Raw genomic sequence first — 19802 nt, 5'->3', positions numbered from 1 at the left:
AGACAAAGGTCTGGGAGGGAAAGAAGGAAGGAAAGAGGGGGGAGACCACGGAGGGCACGTAGCTCATGTCCCACTTGGTTAAGGAGAGGGGGGCGGGGAATGTGGAAACCCCAGCAGCAGAAGCCAAGGCCTGCAGCTGCAGCCCCAGCCCTGGGAGAAAGGCGAGAGAAAAGCCCGAGTCAGCAGACTGGCCTCTCTTCCAGAACAGGCTGCCAGGCACATTCCTGGCCTGCTTCAGGCTCGCAGCAGGAGGGGGGCTCCTGGCTCTTGCCAGAAAGGCCTCTCTAACCCAACCCCCAGCTCCTTGGCTCCGGGCCAGGCTCCTCTCTCTATATCCCCAGCCAGTTTCAATCATGAATTTTAAACTCATGTCTTTCATCCACTATATTTGAATGGAGACCCTGGCAGCGCAGTGGATTAAACCCTTGTGCCAGCAGGACTGATGGCTTGAAGCTTGCGTTGCTGACCTGAAGGTTGCTGGTTCGAATCCAACCCAGGGAGACCGGAGCGCGGATGAGCTTCCTCTATCAGCTCCAGCTCTGTGCAGGGACATGAGAGAAGCCTCCCACAAGGATAGTAAAAACATCAAAAACATCTGGGCGTCCCCTGGGCAATGCCCTTGCAGATGGCCAATTCTCTCACACCAGATACGACTTGCACTTTCTCAAGTTGCTCCTTCTGACACGAAAAAACTCTATATTTATAATTATGTGCACTTTGCTAATCTATCATTACAACCTCACTGTTTTTAATTCTATGTTTTTAGTAAGTGTGTTTCATTTTTCTGGTCAACGTTTAAATATTATAACTTGTGCATGTTATTGTTTATTGATGTATTGTACATTGTTATTGTTTTGTTTCTGATATTTCAGTGAGCCGCCCTGAGTCCCCTCTAGGAAAGATGGTGGCGGGATACAAATAAAATTATTATTTTATTATGACACAGCAAACAAGATAGATATGCTGGATTTCATATCACAAAATCACAAGTCGAACACTTCCCAAGTGTCTAGGACTGTGTGATGTATTTTCAGATGATGCGTGCAGATCCCAGTAGGGTGGCCTTTTGCAGTTGGCAGATCGTAATTTTGTCAATGTCTATTGTTTCCAAATGCCAGCTGAGATCTTATGGCACAGCACCCAGTGTGCCGATCACCACTGGGACCACCTGCACTGGTTTCTGCCAGAGTCTTTGAAGTTTAATCTTGAGGTCCTGATAGCAGCTGAGTTTTTCCTGTTGTTTTTCGTCAATGCGACTGTCACCTGGGATGGCAACATCAATGATCCAAACCTTTCCCCCCCCCCCCCCCCCCACAACTGTGATGTCTGGTGTGTTGTGTTCCAGAACTTTGTCAGTCTGGATTCGGAAGTCCCACAGTATCTTTGCATGTTCATTTTCCAATACTTTTGCAGGTTTGTGATCCCACCAGTACTTTGCTGCTGGAAGGTGGTACTTGAGGCATAAGTTCCAATGAATCATTTGGGACACATAGTTGTGCCTCTGTTTGTAGTCTGTCTGCGCAATTTTCTTACAGCAGCTGAGGAGATGATCAATGGTTTCGTCGGTTTCCTTGCACAGTCTGCATTTTGGGTCATCAGCTGATTTTTCGATCTTGGCCTTAATTGCATTTGTTCTGATGGCTTGCTCTTGGGCTGCAAGGATCAGGCCTTCCATCTCCTTCTTCAGCGTCCCATTCGTGAGCCATAGCCAGGTCTTCTCCTTATCAGCTTTTCCTTCAATTTTGTCAAGGAACTTTCCATGCAATGTTTTGTTGTGCCAGCTGTCAACTCTAGTTTGTAGTGTGGTTTTCTTGTACTGGTTTTTTGTCTGCTGTGCTTTGAGGAATTTCTGATTTTTGACTTCAATCAAAGCAGGCTCTTCACTTTGCTTAACATATTCTACCAGGGCATGTTCTTCTTCTTTGACTGCTTGTTTTACTTGTAAGAGTCCTCTGCCCCCTGATCTTCTAGGCAGATATAGCCGGTTAACATCACTGCGAGGGTGCACATTATAATTATTATTATTATTATTATTATTATTATTATTATTATTATTATTTTAAAACAGTAAGATTATGTACATGTGGTTTTGAAGTCCTCTGGAGAATGTAAAAGACATTTTGTTTTTTGTGTGGTTAGTTGTGTTCAAGATCAGCTCTGAAAAACTGTGACTCAAGTGTGGGATTTGAAGGAGGATTTATGATCTATTTCAACTCCAATGTATGGCATCCCTGTCCCAGAATCTCCCGCCTGAAGTGGCTAAGGGCCATCCTGCAGAAGTAGATTGGATTTGGTTTGGGAGTGCTCATAGCACGCCTTTTCCGAAGCTTTGCCGCATATCTTTCCTTTTGCTTATATTTCATTTCAGCTCCAGCTGTCCTTCAGCCAAATAGGAAGTGCGTCTTACTTCAAGGCAACTATATTTCCTCTCTGAACAAAGGCAGGTCAGATGTCTGCTTCTCCACCCTTTCAGGTCCAAGCAAAGGGAGGGACGGGTCCTAAGGCGATTTCCTGATTAGTCTTGGCTGTCACATGTAGGGATTTAATAAGGGGTCTCGATGTCCCATGTTGATGAGGATCTGGCAGCAATAACATCATGCAGAAGAGAGAGAACACTGACCTGGGACACAAGTGGAAAAACCCAAATTTCACCCATGATTCCAACTGTGGCTTAAAGCAGCCTGAAACTCTCTTACACCAGCCTCACTGGAGTGACCGGGGTGCATCTACATTATAGAATTAATGCACTTGATACCACTTCAACTGCCATGGCTCAATTCTATGGAATTCTGGGAGTTTTAGTTTGGCAAAGCACCTGCATTCTTTGGCAGAGAAAGCTAAAGATCTTGGAAAAGTACAGCTTTTGTAGTTCCATAGCATTGAAGCATGGCAGTTAAAGTAGTATCAAACTGTATTAATTCTGCCATTTAAATACACTCCAAGACCAGAGAATGGAAACATTACCTTTTGTGGATGTTTCAGCAGACACCAGAATATACGAGGATTCTGGATATTTCCTAGACTGGAATTTTTTTTTCAAATTCCTTCCGTAGAATCATGTCAGGAGTGAGAGAACTCACTAAAAAGATGAGTTATTTCAATCACTATGTGCATCTCAGGGATTAATGCATTGTCCTCATTGATATTTAGGATGAGATAAAATATTTATAACCAAAGGAAAGGAGGAGATTGGTGTTGTTCAAAACAAGGTCACACCGGCAAAATTTCCCTTCAGTCCCAAAGTTTTGACATTACTGTCACATAAAGATCCAGTTGTACAGCATGGGCATCTAATTAATGGCTATGCTACTATATACAAAGGATTTGAGCATCCATGGATTTTGGTATCCATGGGACTCTTGGAAACAAACCCCAGCAGATACTGAGAACTTCCTGTGACTACAAAAAGTGGCGAGAGAAATATTTTCTCCCCTTTAATGCTGAAACCTGTGATTATCCACTAAAATGGATGGTGTAAGATTCACAACATGTAAGAGGAGAATTCCAAGACACAAACAAGTCAGTTTGTATCAGTATACCAACGGATCTTGTTGCACCTTTGTAAACAAGATGTTGGTAGCATAATATGGTACTGTTTCATTATCCAGGAGGAGGCCACTAGGGGGGTGCTAGAGGGAGGAGGATAGTCCACTTTATGGTGGTGGAGAGAGGGTTGAAGGAGTAAAACTATTTCCCCTTGTTTTCCTGATATTCCCTCCACCCATGCCCCGTTGTGGAAACAACCCTCATTTATGATATGGGAAGTGGGAGGGGCAATAACCATTGAAAATGGGGCAAATTGTTTTCCTCTGTCAACCCCCTGCATATCTCTAGCACCCCCTAGTGACCTCCGCCTGGATAATGGAACAGTACTCATAATATTTCACAGATGTACTACTTTGTCAGATGTATAACAATCAGAAGTAGAATAAAAAATATTTCTTCCAAAAGTACACAGTCAAAAACTGAAATTCGCTGCCATAAGATATAGTGATGACTGTCAACGTAGATGACTTTAAAAGAGGACTGCGCACATTAACAGAAGACGTGGCTACTCATAACGATGGATATACATTTCCTCTAATCGGAGAAGCAACATATATCTGTATATCAGTGTGTATAGAAGGAAGGATTTACTCGTGGCCTGTTTTTGTGTGAACAGATTGACCTTTGATTTGATTGGAGTTCTTCTCATAGTCTTGCAAAGCTCCTATGTTGCTTTTGGTGGTTTTAACATTAGCATGGAAGGCCGAAAGTCAATAGATGAGCTTGCCCTGCTGTGCAGAGATCTATACTGTAAGACCTTCACCTGGTTAATTTCTGCCTGGCAAATCCATGTTAAAGGTACAGAGATGAGACCCTTCAAGAGGAGAGAGTGACATCTGAATCAACTTGCAAGCATGCATTGCTATCAGCATAACAAGCCTAATTTAAATGAAACAGATCATCTCGACCATTTTTCTTAAAAGGAGAACCATCCGCCACCTTCAGAACAATGGTAGGTCGAATTGCTGTCTTCGGTGGTAATTTTCCATCTCTTAATTGAATGGCAAGCGGCCCAGAACACCCACTTTGTTTACATTCCATCTGCTCCTCCTGTTTTTCAGTAACAGCTTGGTGTAACAGTCTGCAGTTTCAGCTCCAGGCAGCTGGAGAATATTCCCTCTCCCGGCATCGCCAACACTTGTAGTTAAACATCTTCATTAATGACTTGAAGGAGGTGAGCAAACAGCACATGATGTTGTCCGCTCCATGTACAGCCAGCAGACTTGACTTCCACCTATATCAGCTGCATATCATAGGTGGAAGCTGCAGGTACAACTACTTAACAAAAAGTAACGAAAAGGTAGTTATGAAACAGACCTCACCCAATTTCAGAAATGTGTTAGAAATTATTTTTTTCCCCGCCTCCCAATTTCATGAGTACTGAAACATTTTTTGCTTTGATCGTGCAGGCCTAATAGACAGTATGTTATGCTGCTAGGTCAGTTTGAATTTTCAGCTAAGGAAAGAATTGGACTACCCACCCCGCCACAATAATTTGGAATATAGAGCCAGAATGGTATAGTGATTTGAGTATTGGTCTACAACTCTGGAGACCAGGGTTCAGTTCCCCGCTCAGCCATGGAAATTCACTGGATGATCTTTAGTGAGTCACAATCCTCACCCAAGAAAACCTTGTGATGTACTTGCCTTAAGGTTGCCATAATTCAGAAATGACTTGAAGGCATACAACAACAAAGGGCTGTTTGCTGAACCTTCTAATAACTGTCTTGGCTATAAAGATATGCTCTCATGCAAAATATTATGCAAATTTCCTGGTAAGTAGGTCCCATTAACCTCAGTAGAGTTCAGCTGTCGAGATCAGTTGGACAAATGCCTCTTGTGGCATGGAAACACATGGGTGTGTATGCAACATTCTCCTGCATCAAGCTGCTTGACCCCTAGAAAGACATTTCTTGCTCGAAAAGGAACATAAGGCAACAGAAACTCTAACCAGCATTTCCACATGCTGAAGTGAAGGGGAGGAAGAGGTCTACACTAAGGAGACCTCAATTATATAACATTTCCCTCAATTAGGAGTTGTTATTATGGTGCAAAAGGGGAAAAATATATATATTAAATAGGCAGTCCCTGAGTTACAAACACCTCACAAACAAAGAACTCATAGTTTAGAACAGAGGTGAGACAACAAAAAGAGAGAGAAATCTACTCCACGAAAGGGAAATTCACTCCTGAAAGACCTGAAAGAGTTATCATGGGGAAGAGGTCTCTGCTTAAACTTTATCATAAATCCTTGTTTCCACAAAAAGCCAAATTTTTCAAAATCAAATTATCCCAGGGACTGAAAGTGAGGTGAAATCTTCTGAACAGGGGCATAGGCAGCAAAACTATCGTCCCAGGGGTGTTAACCCTTTCCTATGCTATTTAAAACTTTAGAATAGAATCATATAATCATAGAGTTGGAAGAGACTTTGTGGGCCTTTCAGTCTAACCCCCTGCTGAGAAGCAGGAAATCGCATTCAAAGCGCCTCTGACAGATGGCTATCCAGTCTCTGCTTAAAAGCCTCCAAAGAAGGAGCCTCCACCACACTCCGGGGCAGGGAGTTCCACTGCTGAACAGATCTCACAGTGAGGAAGTTCTTCCTAATGTTTAGGTGGAATCTCCTTTCCTGTAGTTTGAAGCCATTGTTCCACGTCCTAGTCTCCAGGGCAGCAGAAAACAAGCTTGCTCCCTCCTCCCTATGACTTCCCCGCACATATTTATACATGGCTATCATGTTTCTTCTCAGCCTTCTCTTCCGCAGGCTAAACATACCCAGCTCTTTCAGTCACTCCTCGTAGGGCTTGTTCTCCAGACCCTTGATCATTTTAGTCATCCTTCTCTGTACACCTTCCAGCTTGTCAACATCTACTTTCAATTGCGGTGCCCAGAATTGGACAAAGTATTCCAGGTGTGGTCTGACCAAGGCAGAATAGAGGGGTAGCATGACTTCCCTGGATCTAGACACTATACTCCTATTTAAAGTATAAATGTATGGCTGGAGTTACACTTAAAAATGTACCTCTTTAGACTTACAAACAAATTCTACTTAAGAACAATCCTACAGAACGCATCTTGTTTGTAACTTGGGGACTGCCTGCATCGGATAAAACAAATCAGTTGGATTTATCTGCATCAAAACAAATTGAATCCAAACAAAGAACAGACAAACTTGAAGGGCTGCTCTTCATAGGTTAGTGTCAAACCACTTAGCAATATTTGTCCTAACAGGAGAGGTGGAAGTATTTTCAGAATATGGGTATCCAAAATTGGACATGTTCTTTCGGTGGTTTGTGAGGAGAGAATTCCATGTTTACAACAAAAACAAAAAACATCTATTTACCCCCTATTTTCCTTAAGAGTTCTCAGATGGTGGCTTTATTTCTCCACTGGGATCATTTTCCAAACTCAAGCAAGCAAGCCTTTTCCTGACAGCCCTGATGAAGGTGTCTGTGACAGAGCTATTTCTAGTCTCAGCAGCTGTCACTAACAAGGTTATCAAGGCTTTGTGGTTAATGCAAAGCCATGAACACATGGTACAGTGTAGATCTGCATACTCATTGGCATCTTTTGCCTAACCCTATTCCAAATTTGCATGGGGAAGTTGCTGAGGCCATGCTTCCTGACCTCCTTGTCCCTTCAGCTTTGGAAACCTCATACACATTGCGCACATCTCAAAGCTAGCCCAAAACCAAAATCTAGAAGTTTGGTTTTCATCTTAAAGGAAAGTGGAGATTTTCTGTATGTTACATTCTGTACAGAGGAACATATTTAAACCTGAAGGTGCTTGCAAAATTGGCCACAGCAACAATGGCATGCAAAAGACAACAATTCCCATATTGAACAGCTAACAAAATCAGTATACTGGACCCTTGGCATCCATTGGGTTTGGTTCCAGAACTTTGGCAAGATGCCAAACTTGGAGAACTCAGGTCCCATTACACCAGTGGTTCCCAACTTTTTTTTTTACCAGGAACCACTTTGACGAGGGACCAATCTCCAACACTAGTACCGAAAACGTTACAAATCAGTTTTTGGTCAACTTTAGATTCAGTTTGGTTATTTGGGGTGCCGATTCAGAAAACTACATTGGATAAACGACATCAGCTCTAGTTTCTGATACAGAACATATGCCATCCAGTAGTTGCCATCTGCTCGCTCACAGAAAACCATATTTAATAATCTAGAGCTTATTTTAGGTCTCACGGTCCACAAAATGTGCTGCAGGATGTCCTGCAAAAACAATTTTTTTGCAGTTTAATAAACTTTTTCAATGTTTTTATGATAGAACCAATTATAAAATGACACTTATAACCCAGGAACAAAAATCATGTTACATAGCATTATATACAATGGTGTATTCAAATGGTGTTCCTTATAAGTAAAGGCAAAGGTTTTCCCTGACGGTAAGTCCAGTCATGTGACTCTGGGGGTTGGTGTTCGTCTCCATTTCTAAGCCAAAGAGCCAGCGTTGTCTGTAGACACCTCCAAGGTCATGTGGCTGGCATGACTGCATGGAGTGCCGTTACCTTCCTGCTGGAGCAGTACCTATTGATCTACTCACATTTGCATGTTTTCGAATTTCTAGGTTGGCAGAAGCTGGAGCTAACAGCAGGCACTGTTCCTTATAAAAATGGCAAAATCAAGTGTTAATTTTATTTTTAAATTCAAGTTCTAAATAGTTGAATCCACTGGTGCAAAACTTGTGACTATGAAAGATTGACTGTTACTGTGTGTGTGTTTTAACAAACTTTGTTATCAGCAAAACCATTCAGTATTAATTGATACTGCAAATATTATGTATAACAGAAGAATGTCCTTGAAATATATATGGTAGTAAACAGATTCTTTTTTTAAAAAAATTCTCAGAGAATAAAAGTTCTATGATAAAACAAATAATAGGCTACAATGAGGTAATTTGTGTACAGAAATATCTGTGTGCATATCATGCCACCTACTCATGCAAGAGGCAGCTGTGGATGCAAGACTGTCTCGTGATACAGCCAGCTCTATTTGCTTAGGTAATTGTGTTGGCACCAGTATACTCACAGCTGTTTTGGTGCCATGAAGGCAAGATAAGCTAAAACTGCCAAATATTCTAATTGGCATTATTATAGACATGTTAGAATTGCTTTTCTACATCTAGGTGCTCAAAAAAGCACAAGAATTAAAAGAACAGAGTGGGAAGCAGATGCTTAAAATATGAAGTCATCTAGTACAGCAGGGCAGAGTTAGAAACAAAATTAAATGCATATTATTGTTATTGTTATTATTATTATTATTATTTTACTGACACAAAAACACAGTGTGACACAGCAAACAAGATATATATGCTGGATTTCATATCACAAAATCACAAGTTGAATACTTTCCAAGCGTTTAGGACTAAATGATGTATACAAATCCAAGTAAGGTGGCCTTTTGCAGTTGACAGATTGTGATTTTGTCTATGTTTATTGTTTTCAAATGCTGGCTGAGATCTTTTGGCATGACACCCAGTGTGTCGATTACCATTGGGACCACCTGTACTGGTTTATGCCAGAGCCTTTGCAGTTGGATTTTGAGGTCCTGATAATGGCTGAGTTTTTCCTGTTGTTTTTCGTCAATTTGACTGTCACCTGGTATGGTGATATGAATAATCCAAACTTTTTTTTTCTTTTCCACAACCGTGAGGTCTGGTGTATTGTGTTCCAAAACAACCACCACCACCACCACCACCACCACCACCACCACCACCACCACCACCACCTCCACCTCCACCTCCACCTCCACCTCCACCTCCACCTCCACCTCCACCTCCACCTCCACCTCCACCTCCACCTCCACCTCCACCTCCACCTCCACCTCCACCTCCTCCTCCTCCTCCTCCTCCTCCTCCTCCTCCTCCTCCTCCTCCTCCTCCTCTTCTTCTTCTTCTTCTTCTTCTTCTTCTTCTCCTTCTGTATACCGACCTCATTTTATGTCTCCTGAAGGAGAACCAAAGCAGCTTAGCTTAAAAGCATTCGCATACAATTTTAAATATACAAAAATGCAAATATTAAAACAAGATTAAATCTAAATGGTATTTTAAAATTCCCAGTTAAAAACCATTAAAACATATTCAAAACTAACAACCACAGCAGCCCCTGACTTGATCTTAAAAACCTTTAAAAGCCTGCCTGAATAAGAAGGTTTCAGCCTGCCGTTGGAAGGACAGCAGGGAGGGGCCATTCTGGCTTCCCTGGAAGAAGAGAGTTCCAGAGCTGAGGGACAGCCACTGAGAAGGAAGGCCCACTCTCTCGTTCCCACCAACCAGGATTTAGATGGAGGTGGGACAGAGAGAAAGGCCTCACCTGAAGATCTCAGGGCCAGCACAGGTTCGTAAAAGGGGATTCAGTCACCCTAATAGCCTTGACTAGAACTGTCTTGGGTTTTAACGATCATAACCAGCACTTGTGCTTGGAAACAGACTGGCAGACTGGCAGCCAGTAGTCCCACTGTATCCAGCCCCAGTGAGCAAGCTGGTTGCAGCTCTTTCGACCAGCTGAAGTTTCTGAGCACACTTCAGAGGCAGCCCCATGGAGACTGTGTTACAATAATCCAGACGGGATGTAACCAAGGCATGTACCACTGTGGCCAGATCTGGCTTCTCAAAGAGTGGGCACAGTTGGTGCACAAGTTTTAATTGTGCAAAGGCAAAGGCCCTCCTGGCCACTGCCAATATCTGGGCCTCCAGGGTCAATGCTGGGTCCAGGAGGACCCCCAAACTCCAGACCTGTGTCTTCAGGGGGATCGTAACCCCATTCTGCCTTCCAACTGTCCAGAAGCACCTCTGACTTGTCTAGATTAAGTCTCAAATTTGTTTGCCCTCATCCAGTCCATTACTGATGACAGACACTGGTTTAGGGTCAGAACAGCTTCCTTGACATCAGGTGGAAAGGAGTAGTAGAGCTGGGTGTCATCTACATATAGGTGGTACCGTGCTCCAAAACTCTGGATGACCTCTCCCAACGGTTTCATGTGTGTGCTAAACAGCATGGGAGACAAAATGGAACCCCACAGGTCAACAGCCAGGGGTTTGAACAGGAGTCGCCCAGCATCACTTTCTGGGTATGGCCCTCCAGGAAGGACCGGAGCCACTGTAAGACAGTGCCTCCCAGACCCATCCCAGTGAGACGACCCAGAAGGATACCATGCTCAATAGTATCGAAAGCCGCTGAGAGATAGAGAACCAACAGGGACACACTCCCCGTCTAGCTCTCTTTGTAAGTCATCCACCAAATCTGTCTCTGTTCCATAGCCAGGCCAGAAACCAAATTGAAATGGGTCTAGATAATCAGTTTCTCTTACCTTAGTATAGCCTGGGTAAGGGCACAGCATTAACTGAAATCCATGGCTACACTTGGAAACTCCTCCATGGAGGATGTTTATAGGATTTAGGTATATGCAGCTCTATGGAATATGAATCATATGGGATATTATATAAATGTTTCATTATTGTGGGTAAGATACATATGGCCAGAAGATCAATAAAATCATACAGTTGTATATATTTGTATAAACTCTTTAGTCTTAATATCTTGAAGAAACCAGATTTCATATAGTATTGGAGGCTAATCAGGGTCAGTACTTGGAAGGGGGTCTGTCATGGAATATCAAGTACTGCAGTCTATATTTCAGAGAAAGGTGATAGCAAACCACCCATAATTATTCAGTGGCTAGAAAAGCCCCATGAAATTCTAAGGGCCATCATAAGTTGACAGGAAACTTGAAGTCACATGCCAATACATGTGCATATGTGTACATAAACATTATCCAACTCTCCTGTTCAGTGCAGAACATTCAGATCACACCCAATAGATGGCTGTTCAGTCTCTTCCAGAAGACCTATAGTTAGGGGAACATATGTACCCCCCTAAGTATTCCATCCCATTGCAGAACACTTTATGTCAAGAAATATTTCTGAATTTTTTTCTCCCAGGACTTGTTTTCCTCATCCCTGAATTTCTTCATTATCCTCTTTTGAATCTAATTAGAATTTCCTGTTGACCTCTTAAAATATACTATCTAGAAGAGGACACTGAACAAGTGCAATGTAAGTCAAAATATTACTGAACAAATCTCGCCAAGAAAACCTCATGATAGGTTTGTCTTAGAGTCACTAATAGTTGGAAATGGCTTGAAGGCACACAATACAATTACTTCTTGTGAATTTAAAACTATGGTTCTATTTTTCTTGTCAAAAATTGCATTACCCTTTTGTAGAGTGGGGTAAAAGGGACTCGTGAATAAGCCAAAGGCTCTTCCAGTTTACTAAACAAGTAACATTTTTTCAAATGCATGGCTGAAATCAAAATAAATTATGTTCTCAATTTACTAGTTATCCAATCAAGAAAGAAATTAGATTTATTCACTTGACAAGTCCATTCCTGTTTCTCCTAATCTCTGACTGCTATCAAGCAAGTAATGAGTCTGAAGTATTCTCCTGTCTGTGATCCTCTGGATAGTGAACCAATAGAGCAAGTTTGCACTTTTTACATACTTAGGAGTTGTTTTTTCTGAGACCTGGTTCTTGAGCAACAAAGGAGCTCAGCCAGAGCGAGAGTACATGCAAATCTACTGCATAAATTAACAAATCATAGCCAACCAGGATCTTTAGACCCACCTCTTAAAGTATATAAGGCTAGGGTTACCCCAATACTCTTATACTGAGCTTGTTGTTGTTGTGTTGTTTACGTCATTTCTATCCCGCCTTTCTCACCCAAAGGGACTCAAGACGGCTTACAGATCTGGCAGATTCAATGCCAATAAAACAGCAATACAATAGAGTAAAAATGTAGAGCAATTAAAACAATTAGGCATTAAAACACATGAAACAATATACAAAACTTAAAACATATAAAGTGCATAAATTCATTCATCCAAAAACCTTGCGCATAATCCATGCGCAGTGTGTCGAAACTGTGAAAAATGTATTCATTAAATGCTTGTGTGCAGATCCAGGTCTTTAGCTTCTTTCTAGAGTCCAGAAGGGATGGAGCCTGCCGGATGTCACTGGGGAGGGAGTTCCACAGCTGAGGAGCCACCACTGAGAAGGTCCTGTCTCTCGTCCCCACCAGTCGCGCTTGCGAGGCAGGTGGGACCGAGAGCAGGGCCTCCCCAGACGATCTTAAAGTTCTAGTAGACTCATAAGAGGAGATACGTTCGGACAAGTAACTTGGACCAGAATTGTTTAGGGCTTTATAAGTCAAAACCAGCACTTTGAATGGGGCTCGGTAGCATATTGGCAGCCAGTGGAGCTGCCGCAACGAAGGACTAGTATACTCCCTGTACACCGTTCCAGTTATAAGTCTGACTGCTGCCCGTTGTACTAGTTGGAGCTTCCAGGCCATCTTCAAAGGCAACCCCACGTAGAGCGTGTTGCAGTAATCCAAGCTGGATACAACAAGAGCGTGGACCACCACGGCCAAGGCAGACTTCCCAAGGTACGGGCGCAACTGGCACACAAGTCTTAGTTGTGCAAATGCTCCCTTAGTCACTGTTGAGACCTGTGGTTCCAGGCTCAGTGATGAATCCAGGAGAACACCCAAGCTGTGAACCTGTGTCTTCAGGGGGAGTGTATCCCCATCCAACACAGGCTGTAACCCTAAGCCCTGTTCGGCCTTACGTCTGACCAGGAGGACCTCTGTCTTGTCTGGATTCAATTTCAATTTGTTTGCTCTCATCAGGGCGAAGTTTGGGGCCTAAACCAGGTACCATTATTAGAGCCATCTCAATCACAGCACCTCCAAAGCTTCTTGGGAGTGGACAAAAGGACCCCAGCTGCCGCAAGAAGAGCAGAACTGGGAGTATATACAGTAGATGACCTATCCAAAATTAGGGCATACAACTTTTGGGTAAAATTGAATGCCATGGCAAATGACAGACTACCAAAACTGTGCCTGTTAAGAGCAGACAAAAAAATCAGTATCAGACTTCTTGGCTAGTTCAATTGACAAAATACATTAGGGGTTGTGGACTTCTGTTTCTATATACAAATCTCCTAGACGAACTAGATCCAAAGATTGTTGCTCAATTAATACAGGATATAGAAACTCAGAAAGCTATTGCCACCCTCAGTAAAGCTGGCTTCATTGAAATGGTTAAGCCATTTTAAACATACTTGTCAAGCAGCCCAATATCTAAAGACAAGAAATGTCTCAACACCTCAGAACCAGATTCGAACAGCTGGGCACAATGGTCAGAGTCCCATATAATGAATGATTTTATATCCGTGGCAGAGGTAGAAGATATCACACATGTACTGTTTAGCTGTAACTTGTATAAGAAAGAAACCAATACCTCGGACCATACATTATACAAAAGACACACTGGGATCCTTATATAAAAACTACATTTATATTGGCTGGCTTTAATCCTAAAATAACATACAAAATGGCCCTTTTTCTATTTAAAGCAACTCAGTTGAGAACTACATATTTGGAGTCGATTAGGGTAAACTGTAGGAGTGATGCAGATATTTGATCTGGATCAGGATCTTGACCCCTTGTTAACAACTTACTTATTTTTACTTGATTGTAATGTGGGTTGTATGTTGTATCTGTATGTGTAAAAAGTGTTTGTTAAATGTTTTGATATGGCCGATGGGCTAATCAATAAAACATATGCACTTACTGTTATCAAGGAAGTAATGAGTCTGAAGTATTCTCCTGTTGGTAACCCTCTACTTCTTAAAAGAAAACCTGAATGGTATTAAGAGATAATCATCAGTAGACTTGATAACAACCTATCCTGTTTCCAGGCACCAGTGAGATCAGGTGGTTTAAGAGGTCCAATTAGAACTCAGCAGAGTAATTTATCGTTCTTTTCTGGAGGTGGTGGTTGAATCTCTTTTACCACTGAAGAGTTAAGGCCTCATTTCTATGTATTGCCAGGCATATAATAGTGATATAATTACGCAAGCGTAAAATTAGTGTACACCGTCATATGCCTTTGGTTGTTGTAGATGTTGGTATTCTCTTCCTCTTTCTACTTCTCAGTTCCTTCTACACTGCCATATAAAATCTTGATTACCTGCTCTGAACTGGATTATATGGCAGTGTAGACTCTTATAATCCAGTTCAAAGCAGATAATGTGGATTTTCTGCTTTGATAATCTGGATTATATGGCAGTATAAAAGAGGCCAGCATCTATTCCAGGATTCCCCATTTAGCTGCTGCAACATCTACATGGCCATTCAGTGACTGGTGGAGAGTGGATGGGATTGAAAAGCAGCTGGCCATGGCCCAACTTTTGTTACACTCTGCCGTACTGGATTTTGGCTATAGGTGTATCGTGCTGTCTATACATAAGACACCCACTGCTTTAACATTGGGGATCATGCTGTATTAGCCATTCACATTTTGGGACTATTTTGGTTTTCCTTGCCTCTGTCCCAATCAGACAGACAGATTTTGATTTTTGCTCTCATTGGAGTATGGCAAAATGTGAGGAAGTAACATTGCCTGAAATGTGTGGGGACAGAACATCCATTCCCCATCAGATACTCTGACAAAGATTTTCACAATGCAGCAGCTTTTCACATACAGGACTAGAAAACTCCATGGCTTATGTTGTTTGTACCAGCAGAACACTTAATCCTCACTGTCGCTAACAACTGGGTTTTGCCAGTCTTGGAGGGGAGCAATATGTCCCGTAATAAAAACAAGCATCAGTTCAGCACAGTTCATAGTCAGGGCAATTGTTTGAACCCCATGAGTGTGGATGGGATGGCACCACTGCATCCGCTTTTGATGACTCCAACCCGTTTGTACAATCTGAGCTTATGACACAAATGCCAGCAGAGAGCTTTCATGTTATAAACCTTTATTTATAGATGTACAATTGTATAATTGATTCTAAATTAAAAAATACAGCCTTTGCGGATTATCGTTCAGGATCTATGCTTCTTTATTGCACATTGCTCATTCCATCCATGGCTATCTCTACTTAAGAAATCAAAAGAGCTGGACAGGGAGGCACTGGAGCTGCCAATGCCGTTTTCCAAGATGTTGGAAACTTCATGCTGAACCGTTGAATGGGTGACCTCTGGAAACAAGAGCTGGGATGACTGCAGGTCAGATGATGGGGATGAGGCTTTAGACAACATCACAGTCCATTACCTGTCATCACAGGGCAATGTGAAGCAGGTAGACCTTCTTAAAGCTATACACTGAATGAATTTCCCCTTCAAAAGTGGGCAACATCACAAGTAGTGATTAAATTCATTTGTGTAACTTGCATTTAATTAGCATACAGTTTGTCAACTCTAAAGGAAATACAGGATTAAAATACCTGGTAATTGCTCGGGAAAGTTCATTTTTTTGGGAATAAAGTCGCAGAAACCTTGGGGGATTCTTAGAACTCTAGCTCCAAAAAAGGAACCTTCTGAAGCACTGCTCCTGACCTGTATTTTGGTACCTCTCTTTATTCTATAAGCTCACAGAAGGAAGTCTGAAATTCTTCATTGTAAATGTGTCTGAATGAAATTTAATACAGAAATACATGAAAAAAATCAGTCTGTATGGTCAAGGGAAATCTCTTCTTAATGTATTTGCCCATTCAAAACCCCCATTTTGTTCCACGGTAGGGCAAGATCCATGCATGCCTCTGTTGACATGGATTCATTCAGGATCCCTTGCAAGGACAGAAACAATCCTTGTGGATTATGGCTAACTCAGAACAATTGGGTTTATCATAACTGGGAGCATTAACCTCTCTACACTCAGGGTTATGGCTCAGTTGCATGAAATAACATATCTTAAGGCTGTTCTGATAGCACTGTATCAGCTTTATTTTAAAAAATAAAACAAAAATGAGATGAGCATTACTAAGAAAAGGGGTTCGTACTTCTCTAATGGAAGAGGGACAACCCAGTCCAAGTATGTTAGCATTGTCCCGCTTTGGATTTACCAAAGCCATGTAGTCACTGTAACAAATCCTCTTCCGACAGAAAGGCTTTTTTTTTTGAAGCAGCAAAAGCTGACAGAGGACTTGTAAACAACCACTGTTGTTGTGTGCTCTTTCCTGCAAGAAGATATGGAACACCCCTTCATAGGCCAACAGACACCAAATTTCTGGAATGAAGTCAGCGGTAGCAGTATGTTAAGCAGAGACCGCCTTGCTGACTACAGCTTTGCAGCGCTACAAGATGGAAGAAATCCGGGCAGGGAGGAACAAGTGACCAAGAGGACACAGCATGTGGAAAGCTCTGTGCACCAGAGCTAACACTGATTGCAAGGCAGATACGTTGGGGCCACCAAAACATTAACAAAAACAAAGAAGCTCCACACAAACACCCAAGCAATCCTGATGAACTTCAAGAGATTTGGGACAACTTTCCCTTCTTCCTCTCTAAAGGAATAAACACTTTGTTGAGATGCCATCAATTTAGACCCCAGACCCAAAATCAGGTCCAAATGTGTATGTAGAAACGTTTTGCAAGATTTGACTGATTTCTCTGATACAAAAAAGGGAACAATGGCAGGTCAAATTGTACACATTTTTTTTCTTCTCCAGAAAAAGAAAAGTCGTTTAAAAATACAAAAATGTTTTCGTGTCATTAGACAAGGCTGCCTTATGTAGGAAAGATATCACAAGGCTGGTTTGCAGGGCATGGAGGGGAGAAGAAGATAAATTCACACATCCTGGGTTAAGAAGTTCAGCATAAATTGAAATAATTTAATTCTATCCCTGCATAGTTTAGAAGTACAACATATTTACAGCTAATAAGTTAATTCTAAATAATTTCTTTTTGCTTTTTTTAAAAATTGATTTTGTTTTACTCCTACAGATCTTCCAATTTCACCCTCTCTCATTGAAGTGACCAGTGCAATCGCAGAAGGCTCTCTTCTTCTGCTCTCAGGTTTTTCAGCAGGCCTTAAAAGAAAAATAACAACTCAACACTGGCTCTCAGGATAGCAGCATCCCAAGAAAGAGACATTTGACAGCGAAGGAAGGGGGAAGAAAGACATAGGTCTTTTTCTTCTGTTCTAAGAGACATTCAAGTCTAATGCTGGACAGAGAGAGAGAGAGGAGAGGGCAGTTGTGCGTTGCTAATTCTCCCATTTTAATTTAAGGTCTGATTCTTTAAATAGAAAATCTGTCTCCTTGGCTCAGTGCACTTCCCCAAAGTCTTCAGGCATTTGAAGAGTCTGAGAATAAAAGCAGTAATACTGTCAATCTCCAGTGCATTAAGAGGATAACAAAACCACAGAGGGCATATTTCTATCACCTCCTCTTCCCTGCAATGAGCAATTATGTGTATTTCACTGGTATAAGTGGAAATGGTCGTCCCATATGTGGAGAAATTCCTAGTAACTGTATAGTGCAAACAAACAATACCATTTCACCGTTTGTGAGGAGGAATTATCACCATAGTGTGGAGCACCAATGGAATTAGAAATCTAAGAAGCAAATCATACTCAATGAAGTTGAGTGCAGCCATGGACAAGAATCCTTGCTCAAAATGCAGCCAATGGACAAGAATCTTGCATAGATCCCTTCAAATCTATGTATGTTCCTGCAAATCAAACATTTAAATGTGGACCTGACCAGAGATGTTTTAGTAGGAACAGATGGGGTCTAAGTGACTGAGATGCCTTGCCAAGAAACCTATAAAACTTGAGGAAAACTGATGTGCCTTGATTCCATCATGTTAATGAAAATCCTCATGTTTTCTAAAATCTGTCAAGGGTTTCTTTCTCACTAAATTGTTGAACCTGTGCCTGGGCTGGTACCACCTTCAGATTTGGACTGAGCTCAATTCCTAATGTGTTACTTCTCTACATGGAGAGAAAAAGTTTGTGTGGATGTCCATTTAATTAAATGAACCCCAATAATCTGCAAGTTAAAATGGTGCAGTACAGAAATGGGCTTACTACTATAGTATGTGTTAGGTGGAAGTACTGTGATCAGACATACTGAAGTTTCTTTTTCAAAAATGGGTATTTTAAATGAGACAAGTTTCATGTTAGGGGTGTTTAATCTTCTGTTAGCACTAATTTTCCTCAACCAAAAGCACACACAGAGTGAATATTAGCTCAAGTAAAGACAGGTTCTTAAACAGACCATTTGCAAGGTCTGATCCTGGTACTGTGTTTAGTTTAACTTGGCTTGGAAAAACAGAATTAATTTAAAGGCTGTTGTAGATGCTAAAGGTGCTTAGAGACCATTACGAATTTAGAGACAGTGGCTGGGAGCAACACTGAGTCTTGAATAAGCTGTTTCAGGTTTGTGTTATGTTTTCATATTTCATCTTTGGGACCTAGGATGAGTTGTGAAAATAAATAAGAATATTTGTATGATGATTGCAATTGTACTGTCTTATAATTGTTAGTGAATCTTTCCAAAATATTTGTTGTTGCTTTTGTTTGTTCAAGTCAACTCCTGACTGATGTTGACTTTGTAAGAGTTTTGCAAGATTTGTTCAGAGAAGGTTTGCTACTGCCTTACTCTGAGGCTGAGAGTGTGTGACTTGCCTAAGTTTTCCAAGTAGGTTTCAATGGCAATATGAAGATTTAGACCCTGTATTGCGTTCTGATGTTGTGAGATGCTTTATCATGGGAAAACAGCATGCAAATAAACGTGATGATGAAGGATAATAAGCAGATCAGCTTAGGAGAGGCACGACTCTAACTGAAGAAACGATTGGTGGTGTGCATTTGTATGAAACCACTAACAGTTTCTTTTTGTACCATTTGTATGGCCCCATTTCTATCCGCCACTTACGGAAACGGGCACCTATATGAATGACCTTCTCCATCCAAGGTTTGAAAAAAAAACAAGATTTTTCGGGCCCTGGGTGGCAAAGCATCAGGGCCTGCCAGCCAGGGCCTACATCCGAGCTGGATTGACACTTTCCTATAGGCCCTGTTTGCCAGGCCTACGAGCATCGAGTGCTCAATGGCTCATAGGCCCGGCTTGCAGGGCCTACAGTCAAGCATCAAGTACTCAATGCTCGTAGGCCCGGCAAGCAAGGCCTACGAGTGTTGAGTGCTCGACTGTAGGCCCTGCGAGCCGGCCTATGAGCCATCGTGTGCTCAATGCTCATATGCCTGGCAGGAAGGGTCTACTAGCATCAAGAGCTCAATGACTCGTAGGCCCTTCCTGCCAGGCCTATGAGCATCGGCACTAAACACTCAATTGTAGGCCCTGCAAGTCGGGCCTACGAGCGTCGAGCGCTGAAAATCAGCAGACCAAATGGCTACCATTTCCACCTTTTCTTGTTTCACTGCTTCT

The 19802-nt window shown here is 41.9% G+C and overlaps 1 protein-coding gene across 2 annotated transcripts in view; it reads right to left on the bottom strand.

Moving 5' to 3' along the window:
• Positions 1–15372: 15372 nt before the first annotated feature.
• The window catches only part of dnajb12 (DnaJ heat shock protein family (Hsp40) member B12), a 40950-nt gene continuing 36520 nt past the window's right edge, over positions 15373–19802 (bottom strand). The window contains exon 9 of one of the 2 annotated variants that reach the window (XM_062976212.1): positions 15373–17441. The gene's annotated coding sequence lies outside the window, so the exon portion shown is untranslated. Of the gene's footprint in view, positions 17717–19802 lie in introns of both variants that reach the window. The other variant, XM_003218537.4, reaches the window with a different exon arrangement.

This window comes from Anolis carolinensis, chromosome 3 (genome assembly GCF_035594765.1).
Source record: "Anolis carolinensis isolate JA03-04 chromosome 3, rAnoCar3.1.pri, whole genome shotgun sequence".
NCBI lineage: Eukaryota > Metazoa > Chordata > Lepidosauria > Squamata > Dactyloidae > Anolis > Anolis carolinensis.
This window is presented reverse-complemented; position numbering and strand designations above follow the sequence as displayed.